General features: G+C 38.0%; 1 protein-coding gene across 2 annotated transcripts in view; it reads left to right on the top strand.

Annotated features, from left to right (window-relative positions):
- The window catches only part of LOC110130659 (schwannomin-interacting protein 1), an 846,110-nt gene that overhangs the window by 210,117 nt on the left and 623,545 nt on the right, over positions 1 to 12,448 (top strand). The gene's annotated exons all lie outside the window — the stretch shown is intronic.

Here is a 12,448-nt window from a genome sequence, read left to right as displayed (position 1 = left end):
GAAATCCAAAGCTATAGACTCTTGACTCGGGGTCTCCACATTGAGTCAGCCTTGCTGCTGGTTCTGCCCCGAATTTGGCTCTGTCCTTGATTAACTGGGTTTGTACTATATATTGTATATTTATGCTATGTTGTAATAAGCATGTGCATGCCAAGTCACTTCAGTCATGTCCGACTCTTGGTGACCCCATGGAGCTCCTCCATCCATGAGATTTTCCAGGCAAGAATACTGGAGTGGGTTGCCATTTCCTTCTCCAAGGGATCTCCCCAATCCAGGGATCAAACCCAGGTCTCCCGCATTACAGGCAGATTCTTTACTGTCTAAGCCACTGTGGAAGCCCTTTCTACAGCATTAGTCATTGCCTATTTCAGTCTTCCAGGTTGCAAACTACAGAATCTGAGCCTAGTTAATTTCAGCTAAAAATGAATTCATTAGAAAGATATCAACTCTCTCCTTGAATTAGCAGGAAGACTGGAGACTCAGGCTCAGGAAGCAAAGAGGCACTAAGGGAAACTGTTCAGCCAGAACTCCTGGCAAAGGCGCATCTGAGGGAAAGCATGGTGCCTGCATGGTTGGAGGGCTGCAGTGGTCCTAAGGAGCTCTAAAATGCGCCCTCTTCTCTGACCCACTTCCTCTGTATGCAGAGTCCTCATCAGGGCCATCTCGTGGACTGGTTTAGATCCTGTGTTTGAATCCAGATTTCTAGGCTGCAGAAAAAGGGGGTTACTTTTGTAGTGAGGGGTTAAGGCCTGTTCCTTGCTGTAATTCCTATAACAGTGGAATTTATAATTATGGGATGGGGGCTCAGAAGCACTGAAAAAAGGAAAAGAAGAAGTCTACTCTGCCTGCTGTTGTAAGATGCCCCTGATGCCACATTTGATCTTCTCATGGCCCATGCCAATGCTCACGGATTCCAGCTGGCCACATGCCTACACTGTGCCTTATTGCTATGCTAGACTATGTCTTGTCCCCCCTGGAGTGTTTTGATCACTTTTGCCAGCTTGTTACCCTAACCCACCTAGCATCCTGTGTGAAACTTGCTTTGGCCCTTTTAAATGTTAGCTTTTCAGGTCCTTTCCTACAACACTTGGCATTGTTTTGAGAAGTAAATTCAGACCTGGGTCCTATGTGATAAGTCTCGTGACCATCGCCCCGATTTGACCCATCTCCTGTGGGGTTTTCTCATCTGTAAAATGAGTAAGTCGGCTCAATTCCCGTTAGTCTCAAAGGGACGCTGAGAGGCTTAACAAGATGGTGCTTCGAGATATTTGGAACACAGGGTGGCATTATCACATTATTATTTTCACAAGCTATTCACCTGAAGGGAGAAAGTAAAGAGTGGAAATTTAATGCCAGAGAGGGTTTTTGGCACTTTGTCAATTCGACATTAGCTTTGAGGGATTTTGGAATTCTGCCTGAAATTTTCAGTACCAAGCAGCTAAAAGCTGTGTTTTTCTGGGCTTATGATATTCCTGTCCCCAGGGATGGCATTCAGCATTTGTGAGGGATGAGCTGTGCCAGACCCATTTTCCAACGTGCCACCATCAGACACACAAAAAAGACGCACACTCTGTGAATCTCTGCTTGTACCCACGTTCACACTTGGAACAGCACCTCTGACTTGTGCCAGCAGGAAATGGATGAGAGGAGAGATCCACGTAGGCTGTGTGTAGGAAGCTCCCTGTCTGACACGTGGGTCGTTTGTGGCTGGGCAGCTTCTGTTTGAGTGGTCAGATGGACCGTGCTGAAGGTCACAGAACCTTTTTTAGACCTTTCAAATTTACCCACGTCATAGTCCTCTTTGAAAGAGAGCTATTGGTTATGCAAATGTCACATTTGCCTACTAAACTGAAGAGTGGGCTAATTAGAAGTAGAGAGGAGATGTACATACTTTTGGAACTTCATTTTAATGATTTTAGGAAGGAAGAGAAGGCAGGAAAATGTGTTGGGATCCGGGGAAGCGTTTGTTCATGTGATTGAAGTTTAAGCCTTGTGATGGTAATTACATGGAAAGGTTATAAACGGTTTCCTTTGTTTGGACCAGAATCATTTGCAAATACGTAGGCTTCCACATATGTGCCTTAAATACATATTTATGTGTATTTTAAAGTGGTAATATGCCATCCATATATTAGAGTAATAGTTGTTAATAGAAATTGTTCAGTGTCGAGAGCTAAAAAGTACAGCTTTGAACATGCTTACTCCTAGAAAATAGGTCTTGCCTCTTCGTAAAGAAGGACTTACCCGAATTTTGTCAGTGAAAGAAGGAAGCTACTTGCATTTCAAAACAAAATACAGTGACCACCAGTTCAGCTAACACTGTTGGAAAATGAAGGTTCTGCATAAATGAAACCTACCAATAATGGCAGGTTACTTTTTTTTTTCAATCAACATATTTCAAATGACAGTATTCTAAATTACATTATAAAACTTTCTGTTCATTTTATAGCAATGCTTATTTGCTTCCTAACATGTATTTATGCTCATTTTACAAAATATACATGGAAGTTTAAAAATATCCCTCATCCTTAACCCAGGAGAAAGCAGCTACCATTATTAACAGGATTAGATGATTGGATAGCATCACTGACTTGATGCATATGAGTTTGAGCAAGCTCCAGTAGTTGGTGATGGACTAGGAAGCCTGGTATACTGCAGTCCATGGGGTCGCAAGGAGTCAGACTTGACTGAGTGACCTAAACTTAACTGACCATTATTAATATATTGGTGAACTTCTGTCTAACCTGCAGTCCCAGTCCTGAGTATCAGTTCAGTTACTTAGTCGTGTTCGACTCCTTGGACTGCAGCACGCCAGGCTTGCCTGTCCATCACCAACTCCTGGAGCTTGCTCAAACTCATGTCCATTGAGTCCGTGATGCCATCCAACCATCTCATCCTCTGTCGTCCCCTTCTCATTCCGCCTTCAATCCTTCCCAGCATTAAGGTCTCTTCCAGTGAGTTGGTTCTTTGCAGCAAGTGGCCAAAGTATTGGAGTTTCAGCTTCAGCACCTGTCCTTCCAATGAATATTCAGGACTGATTTCCTTTAGGATGGACTGGTTGGAGCTCCTTCCAGTCCAAGGGGCTCTCAAGACTCTTCTCCAACACCAAAGTTCAAAAGCATCCATTCTCTGGCACTCAGCTTTCTTTATAGTCCAACTCTCGCATCCATACATGACTACTGGAAAAACCATAGCTTTGACTAGATGGACCTTTGTTGGCGAAGTAATGTCTCTGCTTTTTACTATGCTGTCTAGGTTTGTCAGAGCTTTTCTTCCAAGGAACAAACGTCTTTTAATTTCATGGCTGCAGTGACCATCTACAGTGATTTTGGAGCCCCCCAAATTAAAGTCTCTCACTGTTTCCACTGTTTCCCCATCTGATTTGTCATGAAGTGATGGGACTGGATGCCATGATCTTAGTTTTCTGAATGTTGAGTTTTAAGCCAACTTTTTTACTCTCCTCTTTCACTTTAATCAAGACGCTCTTAGTTCTTTGATTTCTGCCATAAGGGTGGTGTCATCTGTGTATCTGAGGTTATTGATATTTCTCCCAGCAATCTTGATTCCAGTTTGTGCTTCACCCAGCCTGGCATTTCGCATGACGTACTCTGCATATAAGTTAAATAAGCAGGGTGACAATATACAGCCTTGACAAACTGCTCTCCCAGCTTGGAACTGGCCCATTGTTCCATGTCTGGTTCTAACTATTGCTTCTTGACCTGCATAGAGATTTCTCAGGAGGCAGGTAAGGTGGTCTGGTATTCCCACCTCTTGAAGAAGAATTTTCCACAGTTTATTGTAATCCACACAGTCAAAGGTTTTGTTGTAGTCAATAAAGCAGAAGTAGATGTTTTTCTGGAACTCTTTTGCTTTTTTGATGATCCAACAGATATTGGCAATTTGATCTCTGGTTCCTCTGCCATTTCTAAATCCAGCTTGAACATCTGGAAGTTCACAGTTCACATACTGTTGAAGCCTGGCTTAGAGAATTTTGATCATTACTTTGCTAGCATGTGAGATGAGTGCAATTGTGTGGTAGTTTGAACATTCTTTGGCATTGCCTTTCTTTGGGATTGGAATGAAAACTGACCTTTTCCAGTACTGTAACCACTGCTGAGTTTTTCAAATTTGCTGGCATATTGAGTGTATCACTTTAACAGCATCATCTTTTAGAATTTGAAATAGCTCAACTGGAATTCCATCACCTCTGCTAGCTTTGTTCATGGAAATGCTTCCTAAGGCCCACTTGACTTCGCATTCCAGGATGTCTGGCTCTAGGTGAGTGATGACCCCATCGTAATTATCTGGGCCATGAAGATCTTTTTTTGTACAGTTCTTCTGTGTTTTCTTGCCACCTCTTCTTAATATCTTCTGCTTCTGTTAAATCCATAGCATTTCTGTCCTTTATTGTGCTCATCTTTACATGAAATGTTCCCTTGGTATCTCTAATCTTCTTGAAGAGATCTCTAGCCTTTCCCATCCTGTTATTTTCCTCAATTTCTTTGCATTGATCACCGAGTAAGGCTTTCTCCTCTCTCCTTGCTATCTGTGCTATACTCCTGAGTATGCATATGGAAAAAAAAGAAACTCAATTCAAAGAAATACATTCACTCCAATGTTTACAGCAACACTTTTTATGATATCCAAAACAGAGAAACAACCCAGTGCCCATCAACAGATGATTAACTTAAGAAGATGTTCTATGCACATAATGGAATATTATTTAGCCATAAAAATAATAAAATATTGCTATTTGCAGCAACATGGATGGAGCTAGGGAATACTATGCTTAGTGAAATAAATCAGATAAATTTCTTTTTCAAATTATTGTTAGTTAAGATTTTCACACATTTTATGGCTGTTTTTGCCTAGTGTTTTATTGAAATTTCATTGTTTTTCCCAATTATTTGTATAAACTCCTTAAATATGATGTATGTTCATGTTTGCCTTTATATTTGTGAAAATATTTTCTCACATGGTATGTTTATTTATGTTTATACGATCTTAATCTATGGAATTTTAAATAATGAGTTTTATATATAAAACATTTTAGTATCTCTTTTTTACCGATGTATTTTCCCATTTTTTAAATGGTTTCATCTTTAACATTTGTCTTATGTTCATCTGAAATTTTGGTATGTGTTAGGAAGAAAGGCAATAGTCTCATCTTATGCCAAGTAGTTAACCCACTTCCTGAGCTCCATTCACTGGCCAATTCCTGGTTTGCCACTGATCTGTGACATGATCTTTATCATGTGTTAAAAGTCTATCTGTTTGAATCTCTTTCTGCACTATTTTCCTGATTCCATTTATCAGTTCTGGCACCTGGTTCAGGCTGTCTTAAATATTATGTTTTGACTGTAGATTATAAAATCTAGCAGAGAGATTCCTCATTTCTTTTTATGTTCTTGATTAATCATACTCGTTCCATATCAACTTTAAAGTTGTGTAAACCTCCAAAAGAAATCTTTGATGACTTTAACTGGAATTGTACCAAATTATACACTGATAATAAGACTTGTTACCTTTACAAATTTGCATTTTTTATCTAGGAATATAGTATGCCAGATAGATATGAATATGGAAACTCTAGGAGATAGTGGAGGACAAAGGAGCCGGGCCTGCTGGAGACCATAGGGTTGCAGAGTCAGACAAGTCTTAGAAACTGAACAACAACACCAATAGATATAGATATCAGGAAAGATTTAAAATTTCATTATATATATTTCCTTATTTTCTTATTATTCTTCTTATTACAAATCAATTCCTTCCTTCCTTTTTCCATCTCTAAATGCATATGACTAGAATATAGGAAGCAATGACTTTTTGCATGTTGATATGTATTTGTTCATCTTATTGAAATCTCTTATCAGTACTTGTGTTTTTTAGTTGATTCTTTAAGAGTTTCCAAATGTGTAATTTTCTGAATGTGAATAATAATGTGTGCCTCTTCTTTTCCAATAGTTTTATATTGACTAAAACATCCAACCCAAACAATGTAGGTTGTCTTGTCATCCTTACTCGGTGAGATGAGTTATATTATAGACTTAAAATTCTGCATTATGATATAATCACTGTTTAGTTTTAATGGGTAGTTTCTTTTTAAGTTTTTAAATTTCCATTTTTTATATCTCTCCTTATAAAATAAAGCTCATCTATAGTCTGTGACTTTTTTCCTCAAGTTTTGAATCAAGGCTATGCCAGCTTCATAAAACAAATTGAGAAGCTTCTTAGATTTTCCTTTGGCCTCTAATACTTAAAGCATAGTAATTATGTGTTACTTGAAAGCTTGAAAACACTTAATAAAACTGTTCCTACATGAAGTCTTTACTTATAGGTCTTCTTTTATAAATAAAATGTTCATTTCTTCATTGGTTATTGAATATTCAGTCTATTTACATTATCATAAACCAAATATTTTTCAGATATATCACTGAATACTTTAAGATTAATGAGTATATTATTATTTTATTTTAAAAATTTATCTGCATATGTCCTTTTATTGATTTTCATACTTCAAATTTAATTTTAATTTTTCTTTTTTATAAGTATCAGCTCATTCTGCTATATTTTCTAATTAATGCATTTCAGTGTTTATATTTAATGCTCATTTGCCTGTTAATTTTAGGTGTACTTCTTGTTCTACTTATTATTTCTTCAGTTTAATGAAAAGTTTATTTATTTATTTTCGTGAATTAATATTTTCACAATTAAATTAAGGTTTTAAATTTGCTTCTAGTTTAGTTTTGTCCTCAATCTAATAAGCAGAATCCTCATTCTATCTTTCAAAGATTTTCTAATTGCATTTTTTCTTTTGAATCAGCTGTTATTTATAAAAGCATTTAAAGTACCTCCTTGTTTTGTTAAATTGAGGCTATAAAATAGTCTATTTTTTTATCTTGTGGTATTTTTAGGGGTTATTTTTTAATTTCATGTACATATATGATTTATTTGTGTTAACATTTGATGGATGCTTGAAAAGAAGTGGTGATGTTTATTTTTAGGGTACAGTTTCAGTTCAGTTCAGTTGCTCAGTCATGTTTGATTCTTTGTGATGCCATGGGCTACAGCACGCCATTCTTCCCTGTCCATCACCAACTCCCAGAGCTTGCTCAAACTCATGCCCATGTGTCGGTGATGCCATCCAACCATCTCATCCTCTGTCATCTCCTGCTCCCACCTTGAATCTTTCCCAGCATCAGGGTCTTTTTAAATGAGTCAGTTCTTCGCACGAGGTGGCCAAAGTATTGGAGTTTCAGCTTCAGCATCAGTCCTCCCAATGAATATTCAGGACTGATTTCCTTTAGAATTGATAGGTTGGGTCTCCTTGCAGTCCAAGGGACTCTCAAGAAGCACCACAGTTCAAAAGCATCAATTTTTCAGCACTCAGCTTTCTTTATGGTCCAACTCTCACATCCATACATGACTACTGAAAAAACATAGTTTTGACTAGATGGACCTTTGCTGGTAAAGTAATGTCTCAGCTTTTTTATATGCTGTCTAGGTTGGTCAGAGCTTTTCTTCCAAGGAGCAAGCCTCTTTAATTTCATGGCTGCAGTCACCATATACAGTGATTTTGGAGTCGCCAAAGTAAAATCTCTCACCGTTTCCATTGTTTCCCCGTCTGTTTGCCATGAAGTGATGGGACCAGATGCCATGATCTTAGTTTTCTGAATATTGAGTTTTAAGCCAGCTTTTTAACTCTCCTCTTTCACTTTAATTAAGAGGCTCTTTAGTTCTTCTTTGCCTTCTGTCATAAGGGTGGTGTCATCTGTGTATCTGAGGTTATTGATATTTCTCCCGGAAATCTTGATTCTAGCTTGTGCTTCATCCAGTACATTTTGCATGATGTACTCTGCACATAAGTTAAATAAGCAGGGTGACAATTACAGCCTTGATGTACTCCTTTCCTGATTTGGAACCAGTCTGTTGTTCCGTATCCAGTTCTAACTGTTGCTTCTTAACCTGCATACAGATTTCTCAGAAGGCAGGTAAGATGGTCTGGTATTCCCATCTCTTGAAGAATTTTCCACAGTTTGTTGTGATCCACACAAAGGCTTTGACATAGTCAATAAAGCAGAAGCAGATATTTTTCTGGAACTCTCTTGCTTTTTCATTGATCCAATGGTTATTGGCATTTGATCTCAGGTTCCTCTGCCATTTCTAAATCCAGCTTGAACATGTGGGAGTTCATGGTTCATATACTGTTGAAGCTTGGTTTGTAGAATTTTGATCATTTTCTGCTAGTGTGTGAGATGAGTGCAATTGTGAGGTGGTTTGAACATCTTTTGGAATTGCCTTTCTTTGGGATTGGAATGAAAACTGACCTTTTTCAGTCCTGTGGCCACTGCTGAGTTTTCCATATTTGCTGGCATATTGAGTGCAGCACTTTCACAGTATCATACAAAGAGTTACTGATTAATTAATTAGATATTCATATTCTTTATTCATACCTTATTTTTCTGTCCCCCTGATAAGTAAGTTACAAAACTTATTCTCAGCATTTCTGAGTCATTTTAAATGATCATTTAATAAGCAGTATGTGGTTGAATTTATTTCAAACAGAATATCTTTTTCATGAATCCTCCATTAACACCATTTGAGGGCAGAAACCATGCCTAATTTCATACTTATGTATGTCCAGAGCCTGCCAGATAGTTGATGCTCAGTAAAAATTTCTATTGAATGAATGAATGAGAGAATTCATCAGATGCCACACTCTCAGAAAACATCAAGGGAAGAAGTAAATGATACTTGTGTTGTTCACTCAGTCATGTCCAACTCTTTGTGACCCTGTGGACTGCAGCAAGCCAGGCTGTGCTGTCCTTCACCATCTCCCAGAGCTTGCTCAAACTTATGTCCATTGAGTTGGTGATGCCATCCAACCATCTTGTTCTCCATCTTCCCTTTCTCCTCTTGCCTTCAATCTTTCCTGGCATCAGTATCTTTTCTGATGAGTTGGCTCTTCACCTCAGGTAGCCAAAGTATTGGAGTTTCAGCTTCAGGGTCAGTCCTTCCAATGAATAGTCAGGATTGATTTCCTTTAAAATTGACTTGTTTGATCTCCTTGTAGTCCAAGGGACTCTCAAGAAGTCCTCTCCAACACCACAGTTCAAAAGCATCAATTCTTTGGCACTCAGCCTTCTTTATGGTCCAACTCTCACATCTATACATGCCTGCTGGAAAGACTGTAGTTTTGACTATATGGACCTTTCTTGGCCAGGTAATGTCTCTTCTTTTTAGTAAATGATGCTGACACATTTCAGTCGGGAAACGTTTCTTCAAATAGAGGATAAGAGAGGGAGTCTTGGTAGCATCCACTGTCAGCACTGCGGTCTTTTTGATACTTCTCTGGAGTAAAGTACCAGAGGGCCAGGCAGTAGGGTGAGAAAAGATTCTGCCGTCATCCAGTGAAACCACACTTGAATAACTGCTACCTGTGGGCATGGAGCTGTACTTATCAAACTAATATTTTACCTGCAGATCCAAGAAGGAGAAAGTTGGCTTTGGTAATGGGGACTAAGTAATTTGGAATAATCTACCCACTGAAGACAGCTGGAAAAGGTGGGTAACAGAGTAGGCAGTTGTATAAAAAAAAGAACGCAGAAGATTTTAACGCACTAGTGTGAAGCATCTCCAGTGTATATTATTGAGAAAACAAAAGAAAGAAACAGAGAGGCATATGTAGTATGCTACCTTTTATGTAAGAACAGAGGGGAGGGGTGGTAACAAATAAATAGCTGTACAGAATATTTTTCTTTGCCAAAAGGAGATGAAAGGATATACTTCGCAAACTAACATGACTAATGAAAATGATCACCTTTATGTGGATTCAGGGAACATGGCAGACAGAGAGTAGTGAAAATGAAACCTCTTTGCCTTCTTGTTTTAAAGTTTTGAACCTGGAAATATGTAAATATATTCAGAAAATAAAATTAAAAAAAGAAAATAAAGCAGTGTCTAAAAATTGAAAATTAATGGAAACAAATGAGTCTAATTGTATGTGTCATAACCACAGAGAAAGAATTATTTCAAGTGATTTCAGAACATGGGTATTTTTACTATCTTTAAAGGAATATTATCTGAGGAGATATAGAGCTGCAAAGAAATCTTACATTTCACTCATTAGTGATGTTGGTGGTATTATATCAAAATATTTTTGCTTGTTTTTAGTGTTATAGTTATTTACAGAATGCAAGTTACTGATTATTTTAGTGTTTTAAGGAATCAAGATTTTCAGATATCAGAAAAGAAATTCAGTATAAAAGTCGAATAAACTAAGCAAAATCCTACATTATTAAATGTAATTGGTAATGGCAATATAAACTTAAAGTTTTATCTTTCTTTGTAATTATGTATTTCTTATTCTGTCCAGTGACGAGGCATAAACAAAATAATAACCCAACAGAAATGAGCATCATGCTATTCAAGTTGTCATCCCCAAAAACTGTTCTACTCTGATATGTATGTATGTGTAACTGACTCACTTTGCAGCAAAGCAGACACTAACACAACACTGTAAACCAACTATACTCCAGTAAAAATTAACTTAGAAAATTGTACCTCAGTAAAAAGGAATACTATACCATTCTGAACAGAACCAGGATTACTAGAGGAATGACTGACTCCAGGTTTGGGGTAAAAATATGTAGAATTCACACGGGAGATTCCAAAGACCAAAAGAGTTATCAAAGGATACTGAGCCAAACGTGAGACAATTTTGGCATAAAAGAGATATTGAAGGCAATTATTGGAAACAGAATAAATACATTAAAACCAAGAGGTTGTAATAAAACTACAGAGATAGAAGGAGACAGTATTGGACACCACTGCAATAACTAGAGCAACAACTCCACTCTAAAAGTAGAATACTATGAATAATATGAAAGAATTAATTGTATATTGTTTTTCCAGTATAAACTATGTTTTTGGACAACCAGATGCACCTACCTAAAAAGGGAAATTTCTTCTTTACAAAATTCCAAGTAATGAATAGGGAAAGAATGATATAATTAGGAAATCATTGTTTTGCAACCCAAATAAAACAACAGAGTCAGGTAATGCTCATGAATTAATGAAGCCACAAGATGAAAGGTTGATGGGTAATCATACCAGTGAGGCTTCAGGCAGTCCTCACCTGATCCCACTGATTGATCAATCTCAGCAGCAGTAAAATTGTGTCCTCTTGACCTAATTCACTCAAATTACACAGCATCACCTATGGTATGGGCTTCCCTTGTGGCTCAGCTGGTAAAGAATCCGCCTGCAATGCAGGAGACATGGGTTCAATTCCTGGGTTGGGAAGATCCCCTGGAGAGGGGAAAGGCTACCTGCTGCATTATTCTGGTCTGGAGAATTCCATGGACTCTATAGTCCATGGGGTCGCAAAAGAGTCGGACACGACTGAGCGACTTTCACTTCACTTCACTTTACCTGTGGTATAATCCCTGGGAAAATAGTAAAATCTGAGTCTAATCAAGTCTTTGTGGCTAACTTCCATTTGCAAGAAAGAAGGCAGATGAAGAAATAAGTTAAATAATCTCAGAAGAAAGCTAACAGAAAAGTTGTGAATGTGTGATATTCTGTCAGACATGTTCTTTCATAAATCAATGGGATGAAATAAGAAAAATAAAGAGAGATCTACTCTAGATTGGGCTTCCCAGGTGGCCTTAGTGGTAAAGAACCTGCCTGCCAGTGCAAGAGACAAAAGAGATGCGGGTTCAATCCCTGGGTCGGGAAGATCCCCTGGAGGAGGGCATGGCAACCCGCTCCAGTAGTATTCTTGCCTGGAGAATCCCATGGACAGAGGAGCCTGGTGAGCTACAGTCCATGGGGTCTCAAAGAGTCAGACACAACTGAAGCGACTTAGCATGCATGCATGCATGCTACCGTAGATTAAATGAAGCCAAACAAACAAGTGCAGTATATGGGCTTTGTTTGAATCCTGACTCAAACATACCAACTGAGAATCAGGAAAATTTGAGTATAGCTAGGTATTCAATGATTAGAGAAAAGAAAAGTATTTTTTCTTTTTTTCAAGTGCAATGATGACACAATAGACCAAAATTATTTGAGAAAAACATCCATGTTATTTTAGAGATGCATATTGAAGTTCTAGGGGTGAAATGAGCTGATATTTGGATTCTCCATAAAATAACTGAGAGAGAGAGGGAGAGGGAGAAGGAAATGGCAAAGGAGAGAAGGAAGGTGAAACGAGAGAGGAGGGTGGGGATAGAAACATGAAGTACAGGAAAATCTTGATATTCGATATTTGTTAAATCTGAGGATGAATAGTGGGGGTTTATTGCTATATTCTTTATTTTTATATTTTCATATTTTTCGTAGATATAGGTATGAACAGTGAATTTATAACCTGGTAGCTTAGTCGGTAAATAATCCACCTGCTATTCAGGAGACTGCAGTTTGATCCCAGGGTTGGAAAGATCCC

Source organism: Odocoileus virginianus, chromosome 4, assembly GCF_023699985.2.
Source record: "Odocoileus virginianus isolate 20LAN1187 ecotype Illinois chromosome 4, Ovbor_1.2, whole genome shotgun sequence".
Taxonomy (NCBI): domain Eukaryota; kingdom Metazoa; phylum Chordata; class Mammalia; order Artiodactyla; family Cervidae; genus Odocoileus; species Odocoileus virginianus.
Note: the sequence above shows the minus strand (reverse complement) of the source record. Positions and strands in the feature narration are given on the sequence as shown.